Source organism: Lonchura striata, chromosome 21, assembly GCF_050655825.1.
Source record: "Lonchura striata isolate lonStrDom1 chromosome 21, ASM5065582v1, whole genome shotgun sequence".
NCBI classification, from domain to species: domain Eukaryota; kingdom Metazoa; phylum Chordata; class Aves; order Passeriformes; family Estrildidae; genus Lonchura; species Lonchura striata.
In genome coordinates this window covers 4,529,833-4,547,057 of record NC_140723.1, presented here as the reverse complement: position 1 = coordinate 4,547,057, position 17,225 = coordinate 4,529,833, and the positions used below count along the sequence as shown (strand labels likewise).

At 52.4% G+C, this 17,225-nt stretch overlaps 1 protein-coding gene across 12 annotated transcripts in view; it reads right to left on the bottom strand.

Moving 5' to 3' along the window:
• The window catches only part of LOC110472503 (uncharacterized), a 111,214-nt gene that overhangs the window by 30,405 nt on the left and 63,584 nt on the right, over positions 1–17,225 (bottom strand). For all 12 annotated transcript variants that reach the window (XR_014949790.1, XR_014949788.1, XR_014949789.1 and 9 more), the window contains one exon: positions 1–17,225. This exon is cut by the window's left edge and continues 30,405 nt beyond it. The gene's annotated coding sequence lies outside the window, so the exon portion shown is untranslated.

The following is a 17,225-nucleotide window of genomic DNA, read 5'->3' as shown; positions in this document are numbered from 1 at the left end:
GGTCTATCAGGGCAGCACAAGTTTGAGGTGGGGACAACTTCGGTGTGGGGTCCATCCTTCGATATAAGGATTTTTTTTAGTGAGGGCCCTGTCCAGGGCTAGGGGACCCTGGGCACATCCTTTTTCCATTTTCCCTGGGAAAGAAAACTCAGCAGTCCAGGTTCCTGATGTCAGTTTGTAGGGCTCCCTTGGGTCTATCAGGGCAGCACAAGTTTGAGGTGGGGACAACTTCGGTGTGGGGTCCATCCTTCGATATAAGGATTTTTTGCAGTCAGGGCCAGGGGCCCCTGGGCACATCCTTTTTCCATTTTCCCTGGGAAAGAAAACTCAGCAGTCCAGGTTCCTGATGTCAGTTTGTAGGGCTCCCTTGGGTCTATCAGGGCAGTACAAGTTTGAGGTGGGCACAGATTCGGTGTGGGTTCCATCCTTCAATATAAGGATATTTTGCAGTCAGGGCCAGGGGCCCCTGGGCACATCCTTTGGCCATTTTCCCTGGGAAAGAAAACTCAGCAGTCCAGGTTCCTGATGTCAGTTTGTAGGGCTCCCTTGGGTCTATCAGGGCAGCACAAGTTTGAGGTGGGGACAACTTCGGTGTGGGGTCCATCCTTCGATATAAGGATTCTTTGCAACGAGGTCCCTACCCAGGTCCAGGGGCCCCTGGGCACATCATTTGGCCATTTTCCCTGGGAAAGAAAACTCAGCAGTCCAGGTTCCTGATGTCAGTTTGTAGGGCTCCCTTGGGTCTATCAGGGCAGCACAAGTTTGAGGTGGGGACAACTTCGGTGCGGGGTCCATCCTTCGATATAAGGATTTTTTTCAGTCAGGGCCAGGGGCCCCCGGGCACAACCTTTGGCCATTTTCCCTGGGAAAGAAAGCTCAGCAGTCCAGGTTCCTGATGTCAGTTTGTAGGGCTCCCTTGGGTCTATCAGGGCAGCACAAGTTTGAGGTGGGGACAACTTCGGTGTGGGCTCCATCCTTCGATATAAGGATACTTTGCAGTCAGGGCCAGGGGCCCCCGGGAACATCCTTTTTCCTTTTTCCCTGGGAAAGAAAACTCAGCAGTCCAGGTTCCTGATGTCAGTTTGTAGGGTTCTCTTGGGTGTATCAGGGCAGCACAAGTTTGAGGTGGGGACAACTTCGGTGTGGGGTCCATCCTTCGATATAAGGATTTTTTGCAGTCAGGGCCAGGGGCCCTTGGGCACATCCTTTTTCCATTTTCCCTGGGAAAGAAAACTCAGCAGTCCAGGTTCCTGATGTCAGTTTGTAGGGCTGCCTTGGGTCTATCAGGGCAGTACAAGTTTGAGGTGGGCACAGCTTCGGTGTGGGTTCCATCCTTCAATATAAGGATATTTTGCAGTCAGGGCCAGGGGCCCCTGGGCACATCCTTTTTCCATTTTCCCTGGGAAAGAAAACTCAGCAGTCCAGGTTCCTGATGTCAGTTTGTAGGGCTCCCTTGGGTCTATCAGGGCAGCACAAGTTTGAGGTGGGGACAACTTCGGTGTGGGGTGCATCCTTCGATATAAGGATTTTTTGCAGTCAGGGCCAGGGGCCCTTGGGCACATCCTTTTTCCATTTTCCCTGGGAAAGAAAACTCAGCAGTCCAGGTTCCTGATGTCAGTTTGTAGGGCTCCCTTGGGTCTATCAGGGCAGCACAAGTTTGAGGTGGGGACAACTTCGGTGTGGGGTCCATCCTTCGATATAAGGATTTTTGCAGTCAGGGCCAGGGGCCCCTGGGCACATCCTTTTTCCATTTTCCCTGGGAAAGAAAACTCAGCAGTCCAGGTTCCTGATGTCAGTTTGTAGGGCTCCCTTGGGTCTATCAGGGCAGCACAAGTTTGAGGTGGGGACAACTTCGGTGTGGGCTCCATCCTTCGATATAAGGATTTTTTGCAGTGAGGTCCCTGCCCAGGGCCGGGGCCCGTGGGCACATCCTTTTTCCATTTTCCCTGGGAAAGAAAACTCAGCAGTCCAGGTTCCTGATGTCAGTTTGTAGGGCTCCCTTGGGTCTATCAGGGCAGCACAAGTTTGAGGTGGGGACAACTTCGGTGTGGGCTCCATCCTTCGATATAAGGATTTTTTGCAGTCAGGGCCAGGGGCCCCAGGGCACATCCTTTTTCCATTTTCCCTGGGAAAGAAAACTCAGCAGTCCAGGTTCCTGATGTCAGTTTGTAGGGCTCCCTTGGGTCTATCAGGGCAGCACAAGTTTGAGGTGGGGACAACTTCGGTGTGGGGTGCATCCTTCGATATAAGGATTTTTTGCAGTCAGGGCCAGGGGCCCTTGGGCACATCCTTTTTCCATTTTCCCTGGGAAAGAAAACTCAGCAGTCCAGGTTCCTGATGTCAGTTTGTAGGGCTCCCTTGGGTGTATCAGGGCAGCACAAGTTTGAGGTGGGGACAACTTCGGTGTGGGGTCCATCCTTCGATATAAGGATTTTTGCAGTCAGGGCCAGGGGCCCCTGGGCACATCCTTTTTCCATTTTCCCTGGGAAAGAAAACTCAGCAGTCCAGGTTCCTGATGTCAGTTTGTAGGGCTCCCTTGGGTCTATCAGGGCAGCACAAGTTTGAGGTGGGGACAACTTCGGTGTGGGGTCCATCCTTCGATATATGGATTCTTTGCAGTCAGGGCCAGGGGCCCCCGGGCACATCCTTTTTCCATTTTCCCTGGGAAAGAAAACTCAGCAGTCCAGGTTCCTGATGTCAGTTTGTAGGGCTCCCTTGGGTGTATCAGGGCAGCACAAGTTTGAGGTGGGGACAACTTCGGTGTGGGGTCCATCCTTCGATATAAGGATTTTTTGCAGTCAGGGCCAGGGGCCCCCGGGCACATCCTTTTTCCATTTTCCCTGGGAAAGAAAACTCAGCAGTCCAGGTTCCTGATGTCAGTTTGTAGGGCTCCCTTGGGTCTATCAGGGCAGCACAAGTTTGAGGTGGGGACAACTTCGGTGTGGGGTCCATCCTTCGATATAAGGATTTTTTTTAGTGAGGGCCCTGTCCAGGGCTAGGGGACCCTGGGCACATCCTTTTTCCATTTTCCCTGGGAAAGAAAACTCAGCAGTCCAGGTTCCTGATGTCAGTTTGTAGGGCTCCCTTGGGTCTATCAGGGCAGCACAAGTTTGAGGTGGGGACAACTTCGGTGTGGGGTCCATCCTTCGATATAAGGATTTTTTGCAGTCAGGGCCAGGGGCCCCTGGGCACATCCTTTTTCCATTTTCCCTGGGAAAGAAAACTCAGCAGTCCAGGTTCCTGATGTCAGTTTGTAGGGCTCCCTTGGGTCTATCAGGGCAGTACAAGTTTGAGGTGGGCACAGATTCGGTGTGGGTTCCATCCTTCAATATAAGGATATTTTGCAGTCAGGGCCAGGGGCCCCTGGGCACATCCTTTGGCCATTTTCCCTGGGAAAGAAAACTCAGCAGTCCAGGTTCCTGATGTCAGTTTGTAGGGCTGCCTTGGGTTTATCAGGGCAGCACAAGTTTGAGGTGGGGACAACTTCGGTGTGGGGTCCATCCTTCGATATAAGGATTTTTTGCAGTCAGGGCCAGGGGACCCTGGGCACATCCTTTTTCCATTTTCCCTGGGAAAGAAAACTCAGCAGTCCAGGTTCCTGATGTCAGTTTGTAGGGCTCCCTTGGGTCTATCAGGGCAGCACAAGTTTGAGGTGGGGACAACTTCGGTGTGGGGTCCATCCTTCGATATAAGGATTCTTTGCAACGAGGTCCCTACCCAGGTCCAGGGGCCCCTGGGCACATCATTTGGCCATTTTCCCTGGGAAAGAAAACTCAGCAGTCCAGGTTCCTGATGTCAGTTTGTAGGGCTCCCTTGGGTCTATCAGGGCAGCACAAGTTTGAGGTGGGGACAACTTCGGTGCGGGGTCCATCCTTCGATATAAGGATTTTTTTCAGTCAGGGCCAGGGGCCCCCGGGCACAACCTTTGGCCATTTTCCCTGGGAAAGAAAGCTCAGCAGTCCAGGTTCCTGATGTCAGTTTGTAGGGCTCCCTTGGGTCTATCAGGGCAGCACAAGTTTGAGGTGGGGACAACTTCGGTGTGGGCTCCATCCTTCGATATAAGGATACTTTGCAGTCAGGGCCAGGGGCCCCCGGGAACATCCTTTTTCCTTTTTCCCTGGGAAAGAAAACTCAGCAGTCCAGGTTCCTGATGTCAGTTTGTAGGGTTCTCTTGGGTGTATCAGGGCAGCACAAGTTTGAGGTGGGGACAACTTCGGTGTGGGGTCCATCCTTCGATATAAGGATTTTTTTCAGTCAGGGCCAGGGGCCCCCGGGCACAACCTTTGGCCATTTTCCCTGGGAAAGAAAACTCAGCAGTCCAGGTTCCTGATGTCAGTTTGTAGGGCTCCCTTGGGTCTATCAGGGCAGCACAAGTTTGAGGTGGGGACAACTTCGGTGTGGGGTCCATCCTTCGATATAAGGATTTTTTGCAGTCAGGGCCAGGGGCCCCTGGGCACATCCTTTTTCCATTTTCCCTGGGAAAGAAAACTCAGCAGTCCAGGTTCCTGATGTCAGTTTGTAGGGCTGCCTTGGGTCTATCAGGGCAGTACAAGTTTGAGGTGGGCACAGCTTCGGTGTGGGTTCCATCCTTCAATATAAGGATATTTTGCAGTCAGGGCCAGGGGCCCCTGGGCACATCCTTTTTCCATTTTCCCTGGGAAAGAAAACTCAGCAGTCCAGGTTCCTGATGTCAGTTTGTAGGGCTCCCTTGGGTCTATCAGGGCAGCACAAGTTTGAGGTGGGGACAACTTCGGTGTGGGGTGCATCCTTCGATATAAGGATTTTTTGCAGTCAGGGCCAGGGGCCCTTGGGCACATCCTTTTTCCATTTTCCCTGGGAAAGAAAACTCAGCAGTCCAGGTTCCTGATGTCAGTTTGTAGGGCTCCCTTGGGTCTATCAGGGCAGCACAAGTTTGAGGTGGGGACAACTTCGGTGTGGGGTCCATCCTTCGATATTAGGATTTTTGCAGTCAGGGCCAGGGGCCCCTGGGCACATCCTTTTTCCATTTTCCCTGGGAAAGAAAACTCAGCAGTCCAGGTTCCTGATGTCAGTTTGTAGGGCTCCCTTGGGTCTATCAGGGCAGCACAAGTTTGAGGTGGGGACAACTTCGGTGTGGGCTCCATCCTTCGATATAAGGATTTTTTGCAGTGAGGTCCCTGCCCAGGGCCGGGGCCCGTGGGCACATCCTTTTTCCATTTTCCCTGGGAAAGAAAACTCAGCAGTCCAGGTTCCTGATGTCAGTTTGTAGGGCTCCCTTGGGTCTATCAGGGCAGCACAAGTTTGAGGTGGGGACAACTTCGGTGTGGGCTCCATCCTTCGATATAAGGATTTTTTGCAGTCAGGGCCAGGGGCCCCAGGGCACATCCTTTTTCCATTTTCCCTGGGAAAGAAAACTCAGCAGTCCAGGTTCCTGATATCAGTTTGTAGGGTTCTCTTGGGTGTATCAGGGCAGCACAAGTTTGAGGTGGGGAGAACTTCGGTGTGGGGTCCATCCTTCGATATAAGGATTTTTTGCAGTCATGGCCAGGGGCCCCTGGGCACATCCTTTTTCCATTTTCCCTGGGAAAGAAAACTCAGCAGTCCAGGTTCCTGATGTCAGTTTGTAGGGCTCCCTTGGGTCTATCAGGGCAGCACAAGTTTGAGGTGGGGACAACTTCGGTGTGGGGTGCATCCTTCGATATAAGGATTTTTTGCAGTCAGGGCCAGGGGCCCCTGGGCACATCCTTTTTCCATTTTCCCTGGGAAAGAAAACTCAGCAGTCCAGGTTCCTGATGTCAGTTTGTAGGGCTGCCTTGGGTCTATCAGGGCAGTACAAGTTTGAGGTGGGCACAGCTTCGGTGTGGGTTCCATCCTTCAATATAAGGATATTTTGCAGTCAGGGCCAGGGGCCCCTGGGCACATCCTTTTTCCATTTTCCCTGGGAAAGAAAACTCAGCAGTCCAGGTTCCTGATGTCAGTTTGTAGGGCTCCCTTGGGTCTATCAGGGCAGCACAAGTTTGAGGTGGGGACAACTTCGGTGTGGGGTGCATCCTTCGATATAAGGATTTTTTGCAGTCAGGGCCAGGGGCCCTTGGGCACATCCTTTTTCCATTTTCCCTGGGAAAGAAAACTCAGCAGTCCAGGTTCCTGATGTCAGTTTGTAGGGCTCCCTTGGGTCTATCAGGGCAGCACAAGTTTGAGGTGGGGACAACTTCGGTGTGGGGTCCATCCTTCGATATAAGGATTTTTGCAGTCAGGGCCAGGGGCCCCTGGGCACATCCTTTTTCCATTTTCCCTGGGAAAGAAAACTCAGCAGTCCAGGTTCCTGATGTCAGTTTGTAGGGCTCCCTTGGGTCTATCAGGGCAGCACAAGTTTGAGGTGGGGACAACTTCGGTGTGGGCTCCATCCTTCGATATAAGGATTTTTTGCAGTCAGGGCCAGGGGCCCCAGGGCACATCCTTTTTCCATTTTCCCTGGGAAAGAAAACTCAGCAGTCCAGGTTCCTGATATCAGTTTGTAGGGTTCTCTTGGGTGTATCAGGGCAGCACAAGTTTGAGGTGGGGAGAACTTCGGTGTGGGGTCCATCCTTCGATATAAGGATTTTTTGCAGTCATGGCCAGGGGCCCCTGGGCACATCCTTTTTCCATTTTCCCTGGGAAAGAAAACTCAGCAGTCCAGGTTCCTGATGTCAGTTTGTAGGGCTCCCTTGGGTCTATCAGGGCAGCACAAGTTTGAGGTGGGGACAACTTCGGTGCGGGGTCCATCCTTCGATATAAGGATTTTTTTCAGTCAGGGCCAAGGGCTCCCGGGCACAACCTTTGGCCATTTTCCCTGGGAAAGAAAACTCAGCAGTCCAGGTTCCTGATGTCAGTTTGTAGGGCTCCCTTGGGTGTATCAGGGCAGCACAAGTTTGAGGTGGGGACAACTTCGGTGTGGGGTCCATCCTTCGATATTAGGATTTTTTTTAGTGAGGGCCCTGTCCAGGGCTAGGGGACCCTGGGCACATCCTTTTTCCATTTTCCCTGGGAAAGAAAACTCAGCAGTCCAGGTTCCTGATGTCAGTTTGTAGGGCTGCCTTGGGTTTATCAGGGCAGCACAAGTTTGAGGTGGGGACAACTTCGGTGTGGGGTCCATCCTTCGATATAAGGATTTTTTGCAGTCAGGGCCAGGAGCCCCTGGGCACATCCTTTTTCCATTTTCCCTGGGAAAGAAAACTCAGCAGTCCAGGTTCCTGATGTCAGTTTGTAGGGCTCCCTTGGGTGTATCAGGGCAGCACAAGTTTGAGGTGGGGACAACTTCGGTGTGGGCTCCATCCTTCGATATAAGGATTTTTTGCAGTCAGGGCCAGGGGCCCCTGGGCACATCCTTTTTCCATTTTCCCTGGGAAAGAAAACTCAGCAGTCCAGGTTCCTGATGTCAGTTTGTAGGGCTGCCTTGGGTCTATCAGGGCAGCACAAGTTTGAGGTGGGGACAACTTCGGTGTGGGGTCCATCCTTCGATATAAGGATTTTTTGCAGTGAGGTCCCTGCCCAGGGCCGGGGCCCCTGGGCACATCCTTTTTCCATTTTCCCTGGGAAAGAAAACTCAGCAGTCCAGGTTCCTGATGTCAGTTTGTAGGGCTCCCTTGGGTCTATCAGGGCAGCACAAGTTTGACGTGGGGACAACTTCGGTGCGGGGTCCATCCTTCGATATAAGGATTCTTTGCAATGAGGTCCCTACCCAGGTCCAGGGGCCCCTGGGCACATCATTTGGCCATTTTCCCTGGGAAAGAAAACTCAGCAGTCCAGGTTCCTGATGTCAGTTTGTAGGGCTCCCTTGGGTCTATCAGGGCAGCACAAGTTTGAGGTGGGGACAACTTCGGTGTGGGGTCCATCCTTCGATATAAGGATTTTTTTCAGTCAGGGCCTGGGGCCCCCGGGCACAACCTTTGGCCATTTTCCCTGGGAAAGAAAACTCAGCAGTCCAGGTTCCTGATGTCAGTTTGTAGGGCTCCCTTGGGTCTATCAGGGCAGCACAAGTTTGAGGTGGGGACAACTTCGGTGTGGGGTCCATCCTTCGATATATGGATTCTTTGCAGTCAGGGCCAGGGGCCCCCGGGCACATCCTTTTTCCATTTTCCCTGGGAAAGAAAACTCAGCAGTCCAGGTTCCTGATGTCAGTTTGTAGGGCTCCCTTGGGTGTATCAGGGCAGCACAAGTTTGAGGTGGGGACAACTTCGGTGTGGGGTCCATCCTTCGATATAAGGATTTTTTGCAGTCAGGGCCAGGGGCCCCCGGGCACATCCTTTTTCCATTTTCCCTGGGAAAGAAAACTCAGCAGTCCAGGTTCCTGATGTCAGTTTGTAGGGCTCCCTTGGGTCTATCAGGGCAGCACAAGTTTGAGGTGGGGACAACTTCGGTGTGGGGTCCATCCTTCGATATAAGGATTTTTTTTAGTGAGGGCCCTGTCCAGGGCTAGGGGACCCTGGGCACATCCTTTTTCCATTTTCCCTGGGAAAGAAAACTCAGCAGTCCAGGTTCCTGATGTCAGTTTGTAGGGCTCCCTTGGGTCTATCAGGGCAGCACAAGTTTGAGGTGGGGACAACTTCGGTGTGGGGTCCATCCTTCGATATAAGGATTTTTTGCAGTCAGGGCCAGGGGCCCCTGGGCACATCCTTTTTCCATTTTCCCTGGGAAAGAAAACTCAGCAGTCCAGGTTCCTGATGTCAGTTTGTAGGGCTCCCTTGGGTCTATCCGGGCAGTACAAGTTTGAGGTGGGCACAGATTCGGTGTGGGTTCCATCCTTCAATATAAGGATATTTTGCAGTCAGGGCCAGGGGCCCCTGGGCACATCCTTTGGCCATTTTCCCTGGGAAAGAAAACTCAGCAGTCCAGGTTCCTGATGTCAGTTTGTAGGGCTGCCTTGGGTTTATCAGGGCAGCACAAGTTTGAGGTGGGGACAACTTCGGTGTGGGGTCCATCCTTCGATATAAGGATTTTTTGCAGTCAGGGCCAGGGGACCCTGGGCACATCCTTTTTCCATTTTCCCTGGGAAAGAAAACTCAGCAGTCCAGGTTCCTGATGTCAGTTTGTAGGGCTCCCTTGGGTCTATCAGGGCAGCACAAGTTTGAGGTGGGGACAACTTCGGTGTGGGGTCCATCCTTCGATATAAGGATTCTTTGCAACGAGGTCCCTACCCAGGTCCAGGGGCCCCTGGGCACATCATTTGGCCATTTTCCCTGGGAAAGAAAACTCAGCAGTCCAGGTTCCTGATGTCAGTTTGTAGGGCTCCCTTGGGTCTATCAGGGCAGCACAAGTTTGAGGTGGGGACAACTTCGGTGCGGGGTCCATCCTTCGATATAAGGATTTTTTTCAGTCAGGGCCAGGGGCCCCCGGGCACAACCTTTGGCCATTTTCCCTGGGAAAGAAAGCTCAGCAGTCCAGGTTCCTGATGTCAGTTTGTAGGGCTCCCTTGGGTCTATCAGGGCAGCACAAGTTTGAGGTGGGGACAACTTCGGTGTGGGCTCCATCCTTCGATATAAGGATACTTTGCAGTCAGGGCCAGGGGCCCCCGGGAACATCCTTTTTCCTTTTTCCCTGGGAAAGAAAACTCAGCAGTCCAGGTTCCTGATGTCAGTTTGTAGGGTTCTCTTGGGTGTATCAGGGCAGCACAAGTTTGAGGTGGGGACAACTTCGGTGTGGGGTCCATCCTTCGATATAAGGATTTTTTGCAGTCAGGGCCAGGGGCCCTTGGGCACATCCTTTTTCCATTTTCCCTGGGAAAGAAAACTCAGCAGTCCAGGTTCCTGATGTCAGTTTGTAGGGCTGCCTTGGGTCTATCAGGGCAGTACAAGTTTGAGGTGGGCACAGCTTCGGTGTGGGTTCCATCCTTCAATATAAGGATATTTTGCAGTCAGGGCCAGGGGCCCCTGGGCACATCCTTTTTCCATTTTCCCTGGGAAAGAAAACTCAGCAGTCCAGGTTCCTGATGTCAGTTTGTAGGGCTCCCTTGGGTCTATCAGGGCAGCACAAGTTTGAGGTGGGGACAACTTCGGTGTGGGGTGCATCCTTCGATATAAGGATTTTTTGCAGTCAGGGCCAGGGGCCCTTGGGCACATCCTTTTTCCATTTTCCCTGGGAAAGAAAACTCAGCAGTCCAGGTTCCTGATGTCAGTTTGTAGGGCTCCCTTGGGTCTATCAGGGCAGCACAAGTTTGAGGTGGGGACAACTTCGGTGTGGGGTCCATCCTTCGATATAAGGATTTTTGCAGTCAGGGCCAGGGGCCCCTGGGCACATCCTTTTTCCATTTTCCCTGGGAAAGAAAACTCAGCAGTCCAGGTTCCTGATGTCAGTTTGTAGGGCTCCCTTGGGTCTATCAGGGCAGCACAAGTTTGAGGTGGGGACAACTTCGGTGTGGGCTCCATCCTTCGATATAAGGATTTTTTGCAGTGAGGTCCCTGCCCAGGGCCGGGGCCCGTGGGCACATCCTTTTTCCATTTTCCCTGGGAAAGAAAACTCAGCAGTCCAGGTTCCTGATGTCAGTTTGTAGGGCTCCCTTGGGTCTATCAGGGCAGCACAAGTTTGAGGTGGGGACAACTTCGGTGTGGGCTCCATCCTTCGATATAAGGATTTTTTGCAGTCAGGGCCAGGGGCCCCAGGGCACATCCTTTTTCCATTTTCCCTGGGAAAGAAAACTCAGCAGTCCAGGTTCCTGATATCAGTTTGTAGGGTTCTCTTGGGTGTATCAGGGCAGCACAAGTTTGAGGTGGGGAGAACTTCGGTGTGGGGTCCATCCTTCGATATAAGGATTTTTTGCAGTCATGGCCAGGGGCCCCTGGGCACATCCTTTTTCCATTTTCCCTGGGAAAGAAAACTCAGCAGTCCAGGTTCCTGATGTCAGTTTGTAGGGCTCCCTTGGGTCTATCAGGGCAGCACAAGTTTGAGGTGGGGACAACTTCGGTGTGGGGTGCATCCTTCGATATAAGGATTTTTTGCAGTCAGGGCCAGGGGCCCCTGGGCACATCCTTTTTCCATTTTCCCTGGGAAAGAAAACTCAGCAGTCCAGGTTCCTGATGTCAGTTTGTAGGGCTGCCTTGGGTCTATCAGGGCAGTACAAGTTTGAGGTGGGCACAGCTTCGGTGTGGGTTCCAACCTTCAATATAAGGATATTTTGCAGTCAGGGCCAGGGGCCCCTGGGCACATCCTTTTTCCATTTTCCCTGGGAAAGAAAACTCAGCAGTCCAGGTTCCTGATGTCAGTTTGTAGGGCTCCCTTGGGTCTATCAGGGCAGCACAAGTTTGAGGTGGGGACAACTTCGGTGTGGGGTGCATCCTTCGATATAAGGATTTTTTGCAGTCAGGGCCAGGGGCCCTTGGGCACATCCTTTTTCCATTTTCCCTGGGAAAGAAAACTCAGCAGTCCAGGTTCCTGATGTCAGTTTGTAGGGCTCCCTTGGGTGTATCAGGGCAGCACAAGTTTGAGGTGGGGACAACTTCGGTGTGGGGTCCATCCTTCGATATAAGGATTTTTGCAGTCAGGGCCAGGGGCCCCTGGGCACATCCTTTTTCCATTTTCCCTGGGAAAGAAAACTCAGCAGTCCAGGTTCCTGATGTCAGTTTGTAGGGCTCCCTTGGGTCTATCAGGGCAGCACAAGTTTGAGGTGGGGACAACTTCGGTGTGGGCTCCATCCTTCGATATAAGGATTTTTTGCAGTGAGGTCCCTGCCCAGGGCCGGGGCCCGTGGGCACATCCTTTTTCCATTTTCCCTGGGAAAGAAAACTCAGCAGTCCAGGTTCCTGATGTCAGTTTGTAGGGCTCCCTTGGGTCTATCAGGGCAGCACAAGTTTGAGGTGGGGACAACTTCGGTGCGGGGTCCATCCTTCGATATAAGGATTTTTTTCAGTCAGGGCCAAGGGCTCCCGGGCACAACCTTTGGCCATTTTCCCTGGGAAAGAAAACTCAGCAGTCCAGGTTCCTGATGTCAGTTTGTAGGGCTCCCTTGGGTGTATCAGGGCAGCACAAGTTTGAGGTGGGGACAACTTCGGTGTGGGGTCCATCCTTCGATATTAGGATTTTTTTTAGTGAGGGCCCTGTCCAGGGCTAGGGGACCCTGGGCACATCCTTTTTCCATTTTCCCTGGGAAAGAAAACTCAGCAGTCCAGGTTCCTGATGTCAGTTTGTAGGGCTGCCTTGGGTCTATCAGGGCAGTACAAGTTTGAGGTGGGCACAGCTTCGGTGTGGGTTCCATCATTCAATATAAGGATATTTTGCTGTCAGGGCCAGGGGCCCCTGGGCACATCCTTTTTCCATTTTCCCTGGGAAAGAAAACTCAGCAGTCCAGGTTCCTGATGTCAGTTTGTAGGGCTGCCTTGGGTTTATCAGGGCAGCACAAGTTTGAGGTGGGGACAACTTCGGTGTGGGGTCCATCCTTCGATATAAGGATTTTTTGCAGTCAGGGCCAGGAGCCCCTGGGCACATCCTTTTTCCATTTTCCCTGGGAAAGAAAACTCAGCAGTCCAGGTTCCTGATGTCAGTTTGTAGGGCTCCCTTGGGTGTATCAGGGCAGCACAAGTTTGAGGTGGGGACAACTTCGGTGTGGGCTCCATCCTTCGATATAAGGATTTTTTGCAGTCAGGGCCAGGGGCCCCTGGGCACATCCTTTTTCCATTTTCCCTGGGAAAGAAAACTTAGCAGTCCAGGTTCCTGATGTCAGTTTGTAGGGCTCCCTTGGGTCTATCAGGGCAGCACAAGTTTGAGGTGGGGACAACTTCGGTGTGGGGTCCATCCTTCGATATAAGTATTTTTTGCAGTCAGGGCCAGGGGCCCCAGGGCACATCCTTTTTCCATTTTCCCTGGGAAAGAAAACTCAGCAGTCCAGGTTCCTGATATCAGTTTGTAGGGTTCTCTTGGGTGTATCAGGGCAGCACAAGTTTGAGGTGGGGACAACTTCCGTGTGGGCTCCATCCTTCGATATAAGGATTTTTTGCAGTCATGGCCAGGGGCCCCTGGGCACATCCTTTTTCCATTTTCCCTGGGAAAGAAAACTCAGCAGTCCAGGTTCCTGATGTCAGTTTGTAGGGCTCCCTTGGGTCTATCAGGGCAGCACAAGTTTGAGGTGGGGACAACTTCGGTGTGGGGTCCATCCTTCGATATAAGGATTTTTTTCAGTCATGGCCAAGGGCTCCCGGGCACAACCTTTGGCCATTTTCCCTGGGAAAGAAAACTCAGCAGTCCAGGTTCCTGATGTCAGTTTGTAGGGCTCCCTTGGGTCTATCATGGCAGCACAAGTTTGAGGTGGGGACAACTTCGGTGTGGGGTCCATCCTTCGATATAAGGATTCTTTGCAATGAGGTCCCTACCCAGGTCCAGGGGCCCCCGGGCACATCCTTTTTCCATTTTCCCTGGGAAAGAAAACTCAGCAGTCCAGGTTCCTGATGTCAGTTTGTAGGGCTCCCTTGGGTCTATCAGGGCAGCACAAGTTTGAGGTGGGGACAACTTCGGTGTGGGCTCCATCCTTCGATATAAGGATTTTTTTTAGTGAGGGCCCTGTCCAGGGCTAGGGGACCCTGGGCACATCCTTTTTCCATTTTCCCTGGGAAAGAAAACTCAGCAGTCCAGGTTCCTGATGTCAGTTTGTAGGGCTCCCTTGGGTCTATCAGGGCAGCACAAGTTTGAGGTGGGGACAACTTCGGTGCGGGGTCCATCCTTCGATATAAGGATTTTTTTCAGTCAGGGCCAAGGGCTCCCGGGCACAACCTTTGGCCATTTTCCCTGGGAAAGAAAACTCAGCAGTCCAGGTTCCTGATGTCAGTTTGTAGGGCTCCCTTGGGTGTATCAGGGCAGCACAAGTTTGAGGTGGGGACAACTTCGGTGTGGGGTCCATCCTTCGATATAAGGATTCTTTGCAATGAGGTCCCTACCCAGGTCCAGGGGCCCCTGGGCACATCATTTGGCCATTTTCCCTGGGAAAGAAAACTCAGCAGTCCAGGTTCCTGATGTCAGTTTGTATGGCTCCCTTGGGTCTATCAGGGCAGCACAAGTTTGAGGTGGGGACAACTTCGGTGTGGGCTCCATCCTTCGATATAAGGATTTTTTGCAGTGAGGTCCCTGCCCAGGGCCGGGGCCCCTGGGCACATCCTTTTTCCATTTTCCCTGGGAAAGAAAACTCAGCAGTCCAGGTTCCTGATGTCAGTTTGTAGGGCTCCCTTGGGTCTATCAGGGCAGCACAAGTTTGAGGTGGGGACAACTTCGGTGTGGGCTCCATCCTTCGATATAAGGATTTTTTGCAGTCAGGGCCAGGGGCCCCAGGGCACATCCTTTTTCCATTTTCCCTGGGAAAGAAAACACAGCAGTCCAGGTTCCTGATGTCAGTTTGTAGGGTTCTCTTGGGTGTATCAGGGCAGCACAAGTTTGAGGTGGGGAGAACTTCGGTGTGGGGTCCATCCTTCGATATAAGGATTTTTTGCAGTCAGGGCCAGGGGCCCCTGGGCACATCCTTTTTCCATTTTCCCTGGGAAAGAAAACTCAGCAGTCCAGGTTCCTGATGTCAGTTTGTAGGGCTGCCTTGGGTCTATCAGGGCAGCACAAGTTTGAGGTGGGGACAACTTCGGTGTGGGGTCCATCCTTCGATATAAGGATTTTTTGCAGTCAGGGCCAGGGGGCCCCCGGCACATCCTTTTTCCATTTTCCCTGGGAAAGAAAACTCAGCAGTCCAGGTTCCTGATGTCAGTTTGTAGGGCTCCCTTGGGTCTATCAGGGCAGCACAAGTTTGAGGTGGGGACAACTTCTGTGTGGGCTCCATCCTTCGATATAAGGATTTTTTGCAGTCAGGGCCAGGGGCCCCTGGGCACATCCTTTTTCCATTTTCCCTGGGAAAGAAAACTCAGCAGTCCAGGTTCCTGATGTCAGTTTGTAGGGCTCCCTTGGGTCTATCAGGGCAGCACAAGTTTGAGGTGGGGACAACTTCGGTGTGGGGTCCATCCTTCGATATAAGGATTTTTTGCAGTGAGGTCCCTGCCCAGGGCCAGGGCCCCTGGGCACATCCTTTTTCCATTTTCCCTGGGAAAGAAAACTCAGCAGTCCAGGTTCCTGATGTCAGTTTGTAGGGCTCCCTTGGGTCTATCAGGGCAGCACAAGTTTGAGGTGGGGACAACTTCGGTGTGGGCTCCATCCTTCGATATAAGGATTTTTTGCAGTGAGGTCCCTGCCCAGGGCCGGGGCCCCTGGGCACATCCTTTTTCCATTTTCCCTGGGAAAGAAAACTCAGCAGTCCAGGTTCCTGATGTCAGTTTGTAGGGCTCCCTTGGGTCTATCAGGGCAGCACAAGTTTGAGGTGGGGACAACTTCGGTGTGGGCTCCATCCTTCGATATAAGGATTTTTTGCAGTCAGGGCCAGGGGCCCCAGGGCACATCCTTTTTCCATTTTCCCTGGGAAAGAAAACACAGCAGTCCAGGTTCCTGATGTCAGTTTGTAGGGTTCTCTTGGGTGTATCAGGGCAGCACAAGTTTGAGGTGGGGAGAACTTCGGTGTGGGGTCCATCCTTCGATATAAGGATTTTTTGCAGTCAGGGCCAGGGGCCCCTGGGCACATCCTTTTTCCATTTTCCCTGGGAAAGAAAACTCAGCAGTCCAGGTTCCTGATGTCAGTTTGTAGGGCTGCCTTGGGTCTATCAGGGCAGCACAAGTTTGAGGTGGGGACAACTTCGGTGTGGGGTCCATCCTTCGATATAAGGATTTTTTGCAGTCAGGGCCAGGGGGCCCCCGGCACATCCTTTTTCCATTTTCCCTGGGAAAGAAAACTCAGCAGTCCAGGTTCCTGATGTCAGTTTGTAGGGCTCCCTTGGGTCTATCAGGGCAGCACAAGTTTGAGGTGGGGACAACTTCTGTGTGGGCTCCATCCTTCGATATAAGGATTTTTTGCAGTCAGGGCCAGGGGCCCCTGGGCACATCCTTTTTCCATTTTCCCTGGGAAAGAAAACTCAGCAGTCCAGGTTCCTGATGTCAGTTTGTAGGGCTCCCTTGGGTCTATCAGGGCAGCACAAGTTTGAGGTGGGGACAACTTCGGTGTGGGGTCCATCCTTCGATATAAGGATTTTTTGCAGTGAGGTCCCTGCCCAGGGCCAGGGCCCCTGGGCACATCCTTTTTCCATTTTCCCTGGGAAAGAAAACTCAGCAGTCCAGGTTCCTGATGTCAGTTTGTAGGGCTCCCTTGGGTCTATCAGGGCAGCACAAGTTTGAGGTGGGGACAACTTCGGTGTGGGCTCCATCCTTCGATATAAGGATTTTTTGCTGTCAGGGCCAGGGGACCCTGGGCACATCCTTTTTCCATTTTCCCTGGGAAAGAAAACTCAGCAGTCCAGGTTCCTGATGTCAGTTTGTAGGGCTCCCTTGGGTGTATCAGGGCAGCACAAGTTTGAGGTGGGGACAACTTCGGTGTGGGGTCCATCCTTCGATATAAGTATTTTTTGCAGTCAGGGCCAGTGGCCCCTGGGCACATCCTTTTTCCATTTTCCCTGGGAAAGAAAACTCAGCAGTCCAGGTTCCTGATGTCAGTTTGTAGGGCTCCCTTGGGTGTATCAGGGCAGCACAAGTTTGAGGTGGGGACAACTTCGGTGTGGGGTCCATCCTTCGATATAAGGATTTTTTGCAGTGAGGTCCCTGCCCAGGGCCGGGGCCCCTGGGCACATCCTTTTTCCATTTTCCCTGGGAAAGAAAACTCAGCAGTCCAGGTTCCTGATGTCAGTTTGTAGGGCTCCCTTGGGTCTATCAGGGCAGCACAAGTTTGAGGTGGGGACAACTTTGGTGTGGGGTCCATCCTTCGATATAAGGATTTTTTGCAGTCAGGGCCAGGAGCCCCTGGGCACATCCTTTTTCCATTTTCGCTGGGAAAGAAAACTCAGCAGTCCAGGTTCCTGATGTCAGTTTGTAGGGCTCCCTTGGGTCTATCATGGCAGCACAAGTTTGAGGTGGGGACAACTTCGGTGTGGGGTCCATCCTTCGATATAAGGATTCTTTGCAATGAGGTCCCTACCCAGGTCCAGGGGCCCCCGGGCACATCCTTTTTCCATTTTCCCTGGGAAAGAAAACTCAGCAGTCCAGGTTCCTGATGTCAGTTTGTAGGGCTCCCTTGGGTGTATCAGGGCAGCAAATGGAGAACATACTGATCAAAGATAAAGTGAACATCCAAAGATACTAGAATACAGGCTAATTTACATTGCAAGTATCAAGTAGATGTCTTCACTGAGAGTTCCAGAGATCAGATTTCACAG